Source organism: Marmota monax, unplaced genomic scaffold (assembly GCF_021218885.2).
Source record: "Marmota monax isolate L192 unplaced genomic scaffold, Marmota_monax_Labrador192_F-V1.1 WCK01_AAM20220418_F8-fsc00047, whole genome shotgun sequence".
In the NCBI taxonomy this organism is placed as follows: Eukaryota; Metazoa; Chordata; class Mammalia; order Rodentia; family Sciuridae; genus Marmota; species Marmota monax.
This window is the reverse complement of record NW_026692072.1, coordinates 7756312-7771992: the sequence shown is the minus strand read 5'-3', so window position 1 is coordinate 7771992 and position 15681 is coordinate 7756312.

Sequence of the window (15681 nt, the reverse complement as noted above, 5' to 3'; positions counted from 1 at the left end):
TCCCTCCTGTGTGCTGCACACCATTGTATTCCTTAAATGGGAAGAAGAATTTTACAGATATGTCAATCAAACTGACTTCACATTTGGTTTCTACTTAGGACCAGTAAATACAAGGTACCAGCAGGAGATCAGAGGGCAGAAGGAGAGTGAGGTTTGTGGTGTATATCTAGCTGTCTCTCTCCACTAGATCATGGGGTGGAGTGGCTATATTCCTCTTATTAAAAGACTTCCTACAACTTCAGTAGCAAAGTCTTCTGCTGAGCTGATTTTCTTCAGGTTCCAAGATCAAGTCCTGCAACATTGACCTCAGGCATCGTAATGGTGGCAGATTCATGCTTTTGGTTAAAAATCTATTTCTCTTAATTTTTTTAAATGACTTTGGACTTTCTTGTGTGTTTTGTTTTTAGTACTGTGAATTAAACCCAGGGCCCTGTGCATGCCAAGTACACACTTTACCACTGGACTAAACTGCCAACTCCTCAACACTTCCGTAAATAAAATGTTGTTCTGTAACCTCTCTTTACTCATTCCTTTTAAGTATGCCATCTGCAGGTGTTTTCTAACTTATGTGGGGAAGAGAAGAGAAAACTGAGACCACAACCCTCAGAGTGACCAAGAGATCTTTTTTGCGGTGGTGTTTGATTGACAGGGAAGGAAGAGTAAAGAGAGAGGGAGAGAGAGAGAGAGAGAGAGAGAGAGAGAGAGAGAGAGAGAGAGAGAGAGAGAGAGAGAGAGAGAGGGAAAGCGAGATAGGGACCCTCTGGCAGGAGAGAGTTTTTATAGCCAAAATCTAATGGGGTCTTTGAGTCTGCAAGCTGCCTTCTTGGTGTACAATGATTGGATCATACAGTAGTTGCTAAGGGTGTCATCTTCTGGCCTCAGGCAGACCAGGCAAGGGCCAGATGTGGGTTTCCTTAGTACCAGATGAGTGGGGGTCGAGTGTTCAGAGTGTTTGGCCCACCCTGCAGCTAACATTTCTTTAGCCTACTCTGCCACTAACACATAATATATGTATAAATATTGTAGAGATTAAAATCATATCACCAAATTATTTGAAGAAAGTTCTATTCTTCTATCTTGAAAAAATGCACCATCACAAATGAACTGGGAGGCCAGCTTTCAATACAAATAAGATTATCAAACCCCTTAGAGTTCCAAACTAGAATATGGACTCTAAAATGAGAAATTATATCCCATCTGATTCAAATGTGTGATATGTCAAGATCATTGTACTGTCATGTGTAACTAATTAAAATAAATAAATAAAAGAATATGAACTCTACAGACATGCCTCTCTTTTATGTTTAATATGAATATCATCCTGAATCTTGAGGGGCTTCATGTATCAGCATCTAAACATTCCAGTCTATATGTTCAAGCTCTGCAGACACATAACCTGTCTCTTGGCCACATCTTGAGCTTGTGCATTTCCGTAAGTATAGTGTGTTCTGCCTTTGAATGTAAACATTTTGATGAGGTAATGCAGAACTTCCAAAAATGGGTATAGGTCATTTGGGCAAGATATTTCGTGGGTACCAGACACCTGATACGTGGTCAAGTCACAAGGATTCTTGGAGGACAAAAAACCATGGACCATACCTTCTTTTTCTCAGGGAGTAGGATATGTTATGGTTTGGATATGTGGTGTCCCCCAAAAGTTCACACTTGAGATAATGCAAGAATATTCAGAAGTGAAATAATAAGATCACCAGAGATGTAACCTAACCAGTAGATTAATCCATTGAGATGGATTAACTAGGTGCTAACTTTAGGCAGGTTGGGTGTGTCTGGAAGAAGCAGGTCACTGGGAATGGGATGTGCCTTTGGGGTGTCTGTGTTGTCTTTGGTGAGCAGAGCTCCCTCTCTGCATCCTGGTTGCCATGTCTTGAGTTCCTTTCCTCCACCACACCCTTCCACCATGATGTTCTGCCTCACATTAAACCTGAGGTCTGAAGTTGTTCGACTATGAACTGAACCTCTGAAACTCTGAGTCAAAATAAACTGTCCTTTCTCTAAATTGTTCTTGTCAAGTATTTTGGTCATGGCAATGCAAAAGCTAAATAAAACAGGATATGAAAGGAAGAGAGCCAGAGAAGAGTTCTCAAAGCACACAGCCCCTCTTTGGTAGTTGCTGACAGACTAATTGGTCACCTCTTTTTTGTTTAGACCCTGGATAACACATCACTCCTCACCCAGTAGTTTTCCTAGCTCTAGAATAAAAGGAATATTTGAGAAGATGCCAAAGAATGATATAATGCATAGAGTTTTCTGAGAAGAAATCTTGTTTTACTTTAAGACTTAAAATTTTTTGTAGATACAAATTTTCTTCCTTTATCCTCTTTGAATTTAGAAGTTTAGCTAATAGCTATTGCCATAAATGTTTGGCTAATGCACTGCTTGCTGCAAAAATAATTTTATGTAAGACAGATAATTCTGATATGGTAGGCTTCCCTGAAAAAGAAAATTTGTCAGAAATTTTACCAGAACTCCAGGTGACAAAGAGAACACCCACTCAACTGACTGGTAAACTTATTCTGTTTTCAGAGAAACCCTGCTAAAGGCAAAGTAAGTTTTCAAAAACATAGATGGCTATTTCTAAGATAGAATCCTTCAATCTGCAATACTGTATTTTATAGTCATTATTAGTAATTGAAATTTTGGCTAATAAAGTCCTCCCTGTCTAAAGAGGTTGATCTGCATATTCAATTAGATTTTCCATCCCTTCCTGGAGGAAATGAGACTACAGCAGTTACTCTTGGGTTAGCAATCACTACCCTAGACAAGCCGGGAGACAGGTCATTTATCACTACTACTTTCAGATGGAAAGTGCCCACCTGCATAATCATGGTAACTCCTATAGCTGAGCCAGATAAATATTAACAGGCTAAGTTGATCAAAGTGGCAGATGGCTACTGTGGGCTTACTTTATGATTGAAGTGCTTCCCCTTAAAGAGGCCACAGAGGGAGTGAAATGAGCATGAGAAATTATCAGTTAACTTTGATTGAATAATGTCTGGTGTTCATGTTACAGTGTTCTGAGTAACTATGAAAGTTGAATGTCAATCCTTTATTATGCATTTGTTTTTAATTTTAAAATGTTGAATATATGGTCCCTTGTCCTGCAAAGAGATCGATAAAATTCTGAATCCTTGGAATGATAGAATCACTGAGAAATCCGTATTATTCAAAGAGTGGTCTATGGACTGGCATCAGTCAGCAAATTGTCGACTATAAGAGCCTGATGTGATCAGTATAGAAAATGAGAGAAATTATAGAATTTTTTATATCAACTTGACTTTTATGTTTCATAAAAGACTGAGCAAAAAATTAATTTTTCACCACTGAGAGTTTGAGAAGAACTACTCCAGATTGTGCACATGTGATTCATTTAATTATTTATTTTCCAAGTTAAACACTACTTTGCACACCCATGATATGCCTATCACTGTATTAGACTGACAATAGAATGGTGAATGAAGCTAACAATGATTCTTTGTCTTTAATAAAGCTCAGGGTCTAAATGATGAGATAGATGTTAATCACATTTTCTACATAGATAGAATTTTTACACAGAATTGTAGCTCTGAAAAGGAGATATACATACTCACAAAGGACAAAAACAGGGTCTCCTTCAAAAGAAGAATCCGAGGATATATCTAAGTAGATAAAATGAGGGACAAAAGAATGATCTAAACAACAGGAATCGTGTAACAAAGAGCTCAGAGGCAGAGGGAACATAATAGGCTAGAGGAACAGAAAACATATATATTTTTTAATATAAATACAGAACTGTGAAAAGAGCAGGGCACAGTACCGGAAGAATGGTGGTCCAGATTAAGAAGACCCTGATAGTTTATATAAAAGGACTGTTGCTTTTATTTTAATATTAATAGAATCACACGGGAGGGTTTGAAACAGAGAAATCAGTTGATAGGGTTAATTTTGATAAGCTCCTTCTAGCACCTAAGTGGAAATAGATTCTTGGGCAAGTAGATGCAATGAAGAAGTTTTAAATTCTATTACAGGTTGAATTGTGTGACCTTGAAAAAGATGTTGAAGTTCTAACTTCCAGAATGTCACCATACATGGAAATGGAAATAGGGTCTTTAGTGAGGTACTTACATTAAAATGAAGTCATGAGGGTAGACTCTAATCCAATTTGACTGGTGTCCTTATCTAAGAGGGAAACATAGACACAGAAATAGATGTTTACAGAGGGAACACAATTTGAAGAAATTCAGGGAGAAGAAATCTGTGTGATTCAAAACAGTGCACACACAAGTCGAGGAATACTGAGACTGCCAGCAAACACTGGGAGCTAGAAGAGTCAAGAAAGGATTCTCCTGTACAGCTATTCTAGAAAGTATGGACCAGCTATGCTTGATTCCCACTTGATTCCTCCAGAACTGTGACAAAAGGTTTTGTGTTTTCAGCTGTCCATTGTTTTGTTTGTTTTTGTTTTGATAGTTTGTTAATAGCAGACTCAGGAAACTAACACAGATGCTCTTGCAGAAGACCAGGTAAAAGATGAAGAGAGTTCAGACATGCCTGCATGGAAGAAGAGACAAAGCATAGAAGTTGTTCCTAATTCTTGGAATGCTGGTACACATTTAGAAGGTAAACTGGACAGGGCTAGAAGACTGAATGTGACATGGAAAATAAGGAAGGAAGAAGGTGTCGGTAATGATTCCCAAGATCCTAGATGCTCAACTACATTGATGCCATTCACTGACATTGAAAACCCTGGAAGGGTACTAGGTTTTAGAGGAAGATCAGTGACCTTTGTTGAGTTGACAGTGTCTTTATGAAACTCAAGAGGAAGTAGAAAACAATGCCTGAAGATCATTTGAAAGTGCTGGGCAAGAAATATGAATTTAAAAATTATCTTCATAAAGGCAGAGTAATGGTGAAAGACATAAAAAGAGAAGAGACTTTAGGATTGTGCTCTTGGGCAATGCCAACCAAAATAGTTATATGCAAAAATATGTATTTGTCACGCAGACTCAACAAGATATTAAGAAAAAAATTCAAACATATGTGAACACTACACAAACACACACACCATATATATATGAATTTATGAATAATCTATTACCATGAAAGTTTAAAGTTGAAGGTATCTTTCTTACTGCAGAAAGATTCATGGAGATAAAAGAAAATCAGTCAAAAAAGAAAAGCAAAGACTCTTTATAGCTTGCTGTAGCAAGGGAGTAAGCCACTGTCACTTGCATTTTATCAGAAAGACAGGCAGAGAAAAAGGAAAGCTTTATACTGGACCGGGAGGGTAGAGTTCAGTGTGCTTTTACTGGGGAATGTTGGTGCGGGAAGCTGTAGGCAGGCTAACCTGAATTGGGGCATATTATGTGATTGGTTAGGGGTAGACACTTGACTTTGTCTGACTATTCCAGAGTTGGAAGCTGGAATAAAAATTAGGGAAACTCAGTTGTAACTCAAACCCTGGACATTTGGGGCTGATTGTTACAGGAGTTACTGTTCAGCTTTCTGAATTTTTATTAGAAACACCAATTCCCAGTTCTAATCTCTGTAACTATGATTTCTCAAAATGCTATTGAAGGGAAGCTGATTGAGGGATATATGAAAAGTCTCTGAATGAATTTTGCAACTTTTCTATAAGTCTAAACTTAGTTCAAAGTAAAAATTTAAAATACAGTTCTTAGTGGATTTTTCTACATAGGAGACTTAATAGGATCTCATTTTTTGTTTACTTATCTGTATTCTTCAAAATTTCTCCCATAAACATTTAACTCCTTTGAATAAAATAATTTAGAAGGTAAGAAAAATAATGCAATGCTTTTTGTGGACTCCACCTCTGGGTTTGACATACTAACAGGCTCAAATGACTGATTAAGTTTGATGTGACACTCACACGGAAAAAAATTGGGGTCTGAAATCTGGATCAATTTTTAAAATGTGATAAATCCTGAAAATTAGAATAATACATCTTGAATAATAATGAAGTACATCTCTCAAGCAATGAAAGCATTTTTGTAGAATGAATACATTGGGATAAACCAAAACTCAGACATTAAAATGGACCTTGAACTGAGTAACTAACAATTATTAAGGAATCATAGCATTTTAACAATCTAAAAATTACAAAGGCAAATTATTTGATGACTCTATAATTATTAAACAAGTGATAATAATCACTACTCTAAAGCAGCATTGATCAGGACTGTTATTAAACACTGTATTCTAGTCCTATAAACTATTTTTAAAGGACGTAGTTGAAATTCAACTGGAAATAGTATGAAATATAAGGGAAATAGAGAAATGTAAAGAAATTAGAATTTAATGTAATTTAGAATGCTTTCAGAGTATACTAATTATGTGTCTGGGAAGTCCTAGAGGAAAACATAAGGCATAATCCTTGACTTCAAGGAATTTAACAGATGTGTTAATAGGGCAATATGCACAGGAGACCTGAGAAGAAACTGTGATGAAGAGATAAATTAATTGTGCTAACATATTCTTTACAATTAGCAACCTGGGCAGTTGACATAGTGAGAAATCAGAGTTAAATGGTTATCAGAGAGGATTTCAAACACAGTAGGTAATAATGCATCCACCCATTTGTTTTACCCGAGAAAAAGAATAAATAGAAAATATATGTCCAAAAGATGGTCATAGTTTTGATCTACCGTATTTCAAATCAAAATATTTATGAGAAACTTGAATACTATACTAAAAATACTGTACTCCAAATTTCAGAGTCATATAATTATGCACCATATTTAATATTTTCTTCTTTCAGTAATAAGAATAGTAATTGGCACTATGGATTATTATTTTGTGTTAAATACTATGTAAATAATGTTATATATATATATATATATATATATATATATATATATATATATATATATATATTTCTCCATCTGAAGCCATTCAAAATAGGAACTTTTATTATCTCCATTTTATTATTATCTAAATTTTATGAAATTCAAAGAAATAAAATAATTTACTGAATTCAACCAATTCATATGTAGCCAGAGTACTTACTTGACTATCACTAACATTTGAACCCTTCTCTAATACAATAAATTTGCCTTATAACTCTTGAGATTGCCACAAGGCTGGAGGCATGGATCGAATTGTAAGTTTGTTCAATTAGACGTTAGACATAAGAGGAACTTGGTACAGATATTTTGTTTGTTTCTGCTCTGAACTTAACTATTAAACCCAAATTTGCTTCATCACAGTCAATCTCAACTTTAAAGGTCAGTGTTGTGATTTTTCTGTAATTTGATTCTGATATCTCTCTCAAGAGTGTCATAAATTCTGTCCCATGAGCTGACATTCATCCAGATGGATACATAGAATATGCCTTTCATGGGATACTTCTTTATCCTGACCAACAGCTTCATGCCCACATATGCAACTTCTGACCAGGTGTCCCTCTCAGAAGAAACTTGTTTACACTGGCAGACAACTTGTGGCTCATGTCTGACCTGCATCCAGGTTTTTCCTATCAAGATAGCCAGGCTGTAGGAGAAACCCTGATCCTGAGGAATCTCAGGTTATGTGTGTTCATCAGATGAGACACAGAGGAAGCATCATAATAGAAGGTTCACTCATATCTTACCATTCATAGATGCATGGGTGGAGAATGAACACACAGGCTACACACACGCACAGAGAAAGAGAGAGAGAGAGGGCGGGAGGGAGAGAGGGGGGAAGGAGTGAGGGAGGGAAGGGGTAGAGAGAGAGAGAGAGAGAATATGAATGAACCTGTAAGACTATGCCTTCATTAGGCCAGGGACATTACAGTAGCCTTTCCCTAAGGGAGATGTGGATTGGCTAGGTGTGGATTGGCTAGTTTCAAGGAAACATGCATGAAAAAGAAATTATTTACTCAACTTTGGCATTACCTGTTATAATGCATTGCAGTGAGCATCTGTGTTGGGTCCTGAGATGAACAACAAGCAGGATGTACTCCCCACATGGGAGGCAAATTTTAACAGAGCCCAAAGTGACAGGTACAACTAGTTTTCAAACAACTTCATATCATGCCTAAAACCAGCAGAAACTACCTCATAAAAATTTACAAAATCTGACTTCTGTGCCAAGTACCCTTCAATATTATAACTTAGGACCACTTCCTTGCTGCCTCCCCGTCCTTGAGTTCCTGAGGGTCATAATCATAGGAGCTCTCTACAGCAAAAGGACTTCTTTGCCATATGGATTTCATTTTGACTCATCATAATGGTTGGCTTCTGAAATTCTGTATAGGAAGAACTAAATGATCTCATTCAGCTCAGTAGGTAATGTTGGATAGAACAGGGACCACAGGATTTTTCTTGAATCTGCTTTGGCTTGGCATGTGCACTGTTTGATAAATAAAATAATTTTAGACTTTCTGAATACATGCTTTACCAAAGACTCCATAAATACTAATGGTCTACATCAAAGATTATTATAGTGTTATATGAGGTCACAATGAAGAAGAGTGGTGAATTTATAATTATGGATTGGTGTAGCCACTGGTTTCATCCTTTGATTTCCAACATCCCCCATTTTCACAGATGACGACCTCACATATCCAGCCTATGAATCCTCAGAACGTAATATAATCCTGGCTAGATGTTTTATCAGCAGCAAGATGCTTTATTAATAAAGTATTTAGACTCTCTCCAACTGAAAAAGGAAAAAAAAAACACACTATGTAGGGGATTACTTGTGCATTGGAAAGAAATGATTAAGAGGATATTTAATTTTTAGAGAACAAATGTATTCATGAATTCTACACACTAAATATCTATATTTGAGGATAATATCTGTAAAAAGTACTTTCTCATGTCTGTAACAAAAAATTATTTGCCATGCCAGGATATTTGGAGTGGTATAAAATCTCAGGAAATGCAAACACACTTTCATTTATCATAAGGGCCAGCATAGTACTGATTCCTATACTCATACTCAGCTGTGGACAGAAAACCTTCTTTGGCTACAATAAGATCATGGTCCACAACTTTTTTCCCTTTGGATATAATAAAATCATGTTCCATAACTTTTTTCCTATCAGTTAAATATATAGATTATTTTGAAATTATTTCAAAGGTATTGTTATGGTTTGAATATGAGGTGTCCCCCAAAAGCTCATGTGAGACATAGCCAGAATGTTCAGAGGTCAAAAGAATAGATTATAAGAAGTATAACCTAATCAGTGGATTAATCCACTTTTGTGGATTAATTTGGTATTAAGTATAGGTAGGGAGGGTATACCTGCGGAAGTTAGTCACTGGGAGCATTCCTCTGCTGCTTATATTTTGTCTCTGGGATCTGGTGTTTCCCCCCCCACACACACACACACACACCCTCACCCTCTCTCTTTCTTTTCCTTTCCTGGCTACCACAAACTGAGCACTTTTCTCCATCATCTCCTTCTGCCATGATGTTCTGCCTCATCTTAGGCCCAGAGCAATGAAATTGATTAACAATGGACTGAACTTTTGAAACCAGGAGCTAAAATAATATTTTCCTCGTCTAAGTTGTTATTGTCTAGTCATTTGGTCACAGTGATACAAAGTTAACTAACACATAATTTTTGGGTAAATATACCTTACATTCTTTTTAAAGATGGGAACTTCAATGTTTACACCGTGTCAATGTACCTTCTTCCTGTCAAGGATAGAATAAAGTAAAAGGGTATATAGGCAGATGGAGTATTCATGGAAGAATTATGTAAATATATAGGTAGATGATAGATAAATACATTTGAGCTCAGCTTGCCCATAAATTCTTACATTTGAGGTATATAAGAAATGTATAGGTAATTGCTTTCTATTTCAAAGGTAAACAAACTGTAGCTCACATAAATTAATCATGTTACCCGAGTCATAGAAGTGAACATTACCACCAGAAGTCAAGGTGATTTCTTCTCTAACCCTATAGGCTCTTTAGTCTCATCTTAATGCCAGATGTTGTATCCAGATAAAAGGAGACACTCTTTACAATGGAACAAGACAGGATTCATACAGAGAATCCCCCAACAAATGGTAAAACAAAGAGCATGGCTTAACAATTCAGAGAAGGGAAGTATTGAAAAGGGTTATTTGTGGGAAACATGTATCTAAAAAGTGTGAAAATTATCTAATATAACCCAGAAGAATATTTATCTGTAATAATAAATGTCTATTTTAATTATATTGGAATTCAGCCTATTCTTTTGTTTTGTATTTTAGGCAACTGTCACCGTGTTGTTCCACATGGTGTCAAAATCCAGTTTTGCAGAACCACTGTGTATACGTTTATCTACATCTATCCACCTTCCCTTCTTCTCCCAAACCCTAAACTGCCTCACCTAAGAGCCAGTTTCCTTTTAGTGAGGATTTGTGATCATTGCTCTAAAGCAGTCCAGAGCGGAGCCCTGGAAGGTCATTTTCCCCAACACATGGAATATGTACATGCCACAAAATCAGCCATCTAGTGAGTTAAAACCCCATACTCACAATAGTGAAAGGGAAATTACTCAAGCAGATTTTGTTAGCCACAGAAACAAGACTTACAACCTTTATGAAGGCCTTTGGGCCCTAATTATTCAGCAGCTGCTGCCAGAACTAAAACATACCCAAGTCTTTAGCAGTTAATTTGCATTTCCCTTCCCCTTAAGCAAACTGGTCTGTTCTGATATGGTGTCTGACTTATTTTTAAGGTCCCCTATCCTTATCAATAACAAAAGCCTCCTTGTTCTTCTACTTGAGGAAGAGAAAATAAATTTTTTTTTTTGAGGTGAGGATCTCAGTAAGTTGTCCAGGTTGGCCATGAACCCTTGGATTCAATGGCTCTTCCTGCTTCAGCCTCCCAAGTTGGTAGGATTACAGGCCCAGCTGAAAATTTTTGATGGATAATGTATATCACATATAAGGGCCTTTAAAAGAATTAAGATTTAAAAATCATGTAGAAGAATAAGCTCTGACCAGTTTTTAATACAGCAGTAGATGCATTATCGCGCTATGCAATTCCTTACTAGGCCAAGTATTTAGAAGTCTCTGCTGTAAGAGAAGAGGCCATGATAAATAATTCAACAATAAGGATCATCCACACATACATTTTGGTTGCAATCAAATCCATCTGTTACTTACTATGGTGGAACTGTCAGTCCTGGGAAAAGCTTTCTTTTGTTGCCACCTTGATTAGGTATCAGAGAATGAAGTTATTGGTTGAGCAATTCTGTCATTATTTTTTGTTTTTTCTTCTTTGTGGGGATGGTGGTGGTAGGTGCAGGTTAGGCCATTACACAAATCATTGCACAATTTATTTTCTGAATGATATAAACTCTTACCAAAGGTCAAAAGCATTCTTAACTCCTACTGAGGTTAAAATAATTGTCAGTGTGTTTTGAACCATAGGGAAGTGTCATAGTCAAGAAACAATTGGAGCACATTTTTTTACTTCTCAGATGTTTTTTCTTAAAAAAATAGATGCTATTTCTACTCAGTAATGCTACATTATTTCCCAATTAACCGAGGAAATTCAGGGGCGGGGAGCCTGTTTTCTTTCTTTTTCTTTTGTGGGTGTGTTCACTGACATTCATCTGACACCTCTTTATATCCCTATGGATAGTTATAGAGATTTAGAAATCTACATGTTATGGTTTGGATGTGAGGTGTCCCCCAAAAGCTCATGTGTGAGACAAGACAAGAATGTTCAGAGAAGAAATGACTGAGTTACAAGAGCTTAACCCAATCAGTAAATTAATCACCTGTGAGATAAACTGAGTGGTAACTGTAAGCAGGTGAGATAGGGCTAGAGGAGGTAGGTCATTGGGGGTGTGGCTTTGGGGTATATATTTATATGGAGGAAGGGGGTCTCTCTCTCTCTCTGCTTCCTGATCAATTTGTGAGCTACTTCTCTTGGCCACACTCTTCCACCATGATGTTTTGCATCATCTGAGCCCCAAGGAATGGAGCTGGTCTTCTATGGACTGAGACCTCTGAAACTGTGAGTCCTCAAATAAACTTTTCCTCCTCTACAGTTATTCTAATCAGGTCCTTTAGTGACAGTGGAGAAAAAGGTGAATAAAACACCATGGTGAGAGAGAGAGAGAGAGAGAGAGAGAGAGAGAGAGAGAGAGAGAGAAGAAGAAGAAGAAGAAGAAGAAGAAGAAGAAAGGAAAGACAAAAGGAGAATGATAATTCTACTTCTTATGTTTATTGGTAGGATTGGATACATAATTTATAATGCCCTAAAATATCAAATGTGAGTCTCCTTGTTAGAGAAACTATTAAGAATTTCAAGATGGTGCTGGGTGCACATGCCTGTAATCTAGCCACTCAGGAGGCTGAGGCAGGAGGATTGTGAATTCAAAACCAGCCTCAGCAAAAGCAAGCACTAAGCAACTCAATGAGACTCTGTCTCTCAATAAAATACAAAATAGGGATGGGGATGTGGCTCAGTGGTGGAGTGCCCCTGAGTTCACTCCCTAGTACCCATCCCCCTCCACCCCCCAAAAAAAGAACTTTAAGGTGGTGACAACAGAGCATTAAAACAAGCATCAGGCCTCATATGACTACACTGGTTAGAGGAGCATGGATCCAGTCCTATCTGTCAAGCTCTCAAGAGATGCTAGACTAGATCAGGTCTGTTCTGTCTTCTTTAGCTTGCTGAGATAAACTGTAGGAGTTAAATAAAAGTGAGGTCTGTAGAAATCCTGCTAATTATCAACATTAAACTGGGACTCTTGGAGTTGGAGGGAAAGCTTCTTTCTAATTTTCAGGGAAAGTCTTTGGTGAGTGTAAGCTGAATGCAGGAAGAGGGAAAATAAGGCTTGTCAGTGATTTAATTATTTTCCCATCTACACTTGTTTTTGAAGCTTATCAGAGCAAAGTACTGTGGGCAGCCCAGCTGTCACTGTTATCATTGTGGCTGGGAGTGTTGTAGTCCCGATTCCCATTGTAATGCAATTAATCTTTTGCTTTGCACTAATGGATGAACAAGCATATTTACTGCAGCATAAAATCCTAATTATTTTTTGAACAGATGCATAAAAGGAATGTAAATTAATGGCAAGTGACAATTGTGATAAATGTCTACTGTATCTTTAAATGTCAGGATTCCTGCCCTGTAAACTGAGCCCATGCATGAATATGAAAGCCATAACACTTGCATTTACCTGTGTGAGGACACATGGTCATCATGTTAAAAAATCTGTTCTTAGAGGTGATTTGTACTTTTACAACACACTAATTAAAAATTATCATATGCTGATAAGGCTGTTCTCAATAGAACCACATTATCATAGGTTACTGGTAAGCTATAGCTCAAAATACTGTTTTTAAAAACATTATTTATTATACTTATTGTAATAATACCTGTGACAGCAATATATTAAATTTAACCTTTTTCTGTATTCACCATGGTCCTGACTGCTTTTACAGAAAAAAAAAAAAATTGTTATGAAAAATCTTCAAAATACCAGCAATACTGGAGAAATTTGACAAATATAATTTGATCAAAGAAAGCCAAATAAAATTCAGAATGTATTGCATGATTCCACTTATATAAAGTTCAATTACAGTAAAATCTGGTTAATCCTGTGAGTCATTAGGAAGACATTTTTCCCTTGGCATAGGGAGAAATCGGAAGAGATGTTGATTGTGGTCTTTTTTGTGATCTGTATGCTGTGACACAGATGTTTTTAGTTGGTAAATATTTGTTGAGCTGCACAATTGAATATGTGCCATTTTCCTTGTGAATATTGTACATAAGTCACAAATTTAAAGAAAAAACCTTCACTCTTGTTTTATAAACAGTGCTCATTTTATGTTTTGTTTGTTTATTGTGGTGATGGGGACTGAACCCCGAGTCTTGCACGTGAAAAAAAAATTACCCCTGAGTCTCAAAGGTACATATTTTAAAATTGACATGCTGAATGGTTAAACAGATCCTGTGGATGAGTTAAGAAGGGGTGGGTGATAACATTGAATCAATGTCCCCCTGGATTTCTGGGGAACATACGGTTGACCCATGAGCTTTTCTGTCTCTCCATACACAATGACAAATAGTAACAAATAGTTTAAAAAGGCATCATGTGATTGTCATGGAAGAAGGGGAGATTGTTGTGAGGGAGGGGCAATCCCCCCAGTTCACCATTTAAATGCTATTTACAACAGTATTTCCATCACAGGGAAAAATGGATTGTAAAGGAGGAAAGCCTCTCTCTTTAAGATTCCTTTGTTGGTTCACTGTGACTGGCATGACATGCTTTCCATATGTTCTTGCTCTGTCTCCTACAGTTTGCGTAGGAGATGTCATAGTCATGATGTCACTACTATTGTGATGGCCAGTGGTGGTGTAAAAACTTTTGCTGGGAGCAACTGTAGGTATTCTGACCATGGAAATGTACAGGGAAGAATTCCTGGTGTGAGCAAACTCCTGGGGGGTAACTGGCGCCCTGTTTTCCACGCTTGGAATGCCCAGCAGTTTCCCCTTGAAGCTATTAAGATAACTATGCAGGTGTGCTGTGATGTCCTTGGAGAGAAGGGGCTCTGTGTTTGTATTAACCTGGACCTTTTCTCAGTTAGCTAGCTCTTGGGATAAAAGAAATACTAGTTAGAACGTAGTTATGGTAATGGGAGCTATGTAACTTTTGAGATAATAAACGCAGCTGCTGGGAGGACCAGCCACTTGCCTTCTTGCCTCTGCACTGTGTGAGTGTGTAAGTGTGTGTGTGCACGCACGCGCACGTTTGTGTCCTTCTTTTGTTTACTTCTCGACAGGTATCTTTGCAGGTTTTCTTAAGAGTAACAATTTTTGTTGCTTGTTATCGCTGCATTTTTATTACATGAAATTACTATAACATAGCCCAAATTCTATTTTATACTGCTATATTCAGATTACTGCCACGTTTAGGCATTGTCTCCTCTTGTTTCTGTGCTCTTTCATCCAACATTATTATATGTCCTCCCTTATAAATGACTTCCTCACCTGTGGTTACCTTTCTCAGATGAGGCTTATCTAGGAGTGAATATTGGGATAACCTGTGGATAATGGGAGATGGGTTCTTGTTATCCCCTTTAATAGCTTCCTGTGTTTCTCACCAAAGATCCCAGGTACTGTAAACAAACCTGCCATGATTGACTTATTCTGAAACAAATAACTTCCTACCTGTCTTCCTACCTTCCTAGATTCTCCCCACACAGTTTTTGCTCTTAGGCTCCGGAACCTGGTTTTGTTCTTTCCTGTTTTTCCCACTTTATCATAGTTTGTTTATTTGAACTTGGTCATTCATATTATACACTGTCACCTTTGTGGTCAATGCTGCCTCTACAATGCTGCATAACCAAGTACAAAAAGGGCACCCTCCTTCTCATCCCCAGAATTTCTATGAACATGTAAAATAACAAAAGAGAGAGTTTCTGCCATGGTAATGGTAACAGATTATCAGTGAATTTACTTTTTCATTCCTGCCAATTCCTGTTTTGATTTTTGGAGAATCCTAGCCAACATAGGTGGAATAGTTTGTCCTATTCACAAACAGCCACAAAACTCCAAGAAAAGCCTGAGTATTAAGTAGAAATCATTGCAAAATAACTGTATCATTATGGGTGTGTCATTCCATTTGGAGAAATGAACCAGGCAGAGTCCAGTGGATTGCTGAATGCCTAATAATGCCCTGATCAAAAGGGCAAAATAAAGTACTACTCTGGAATGGAAGTC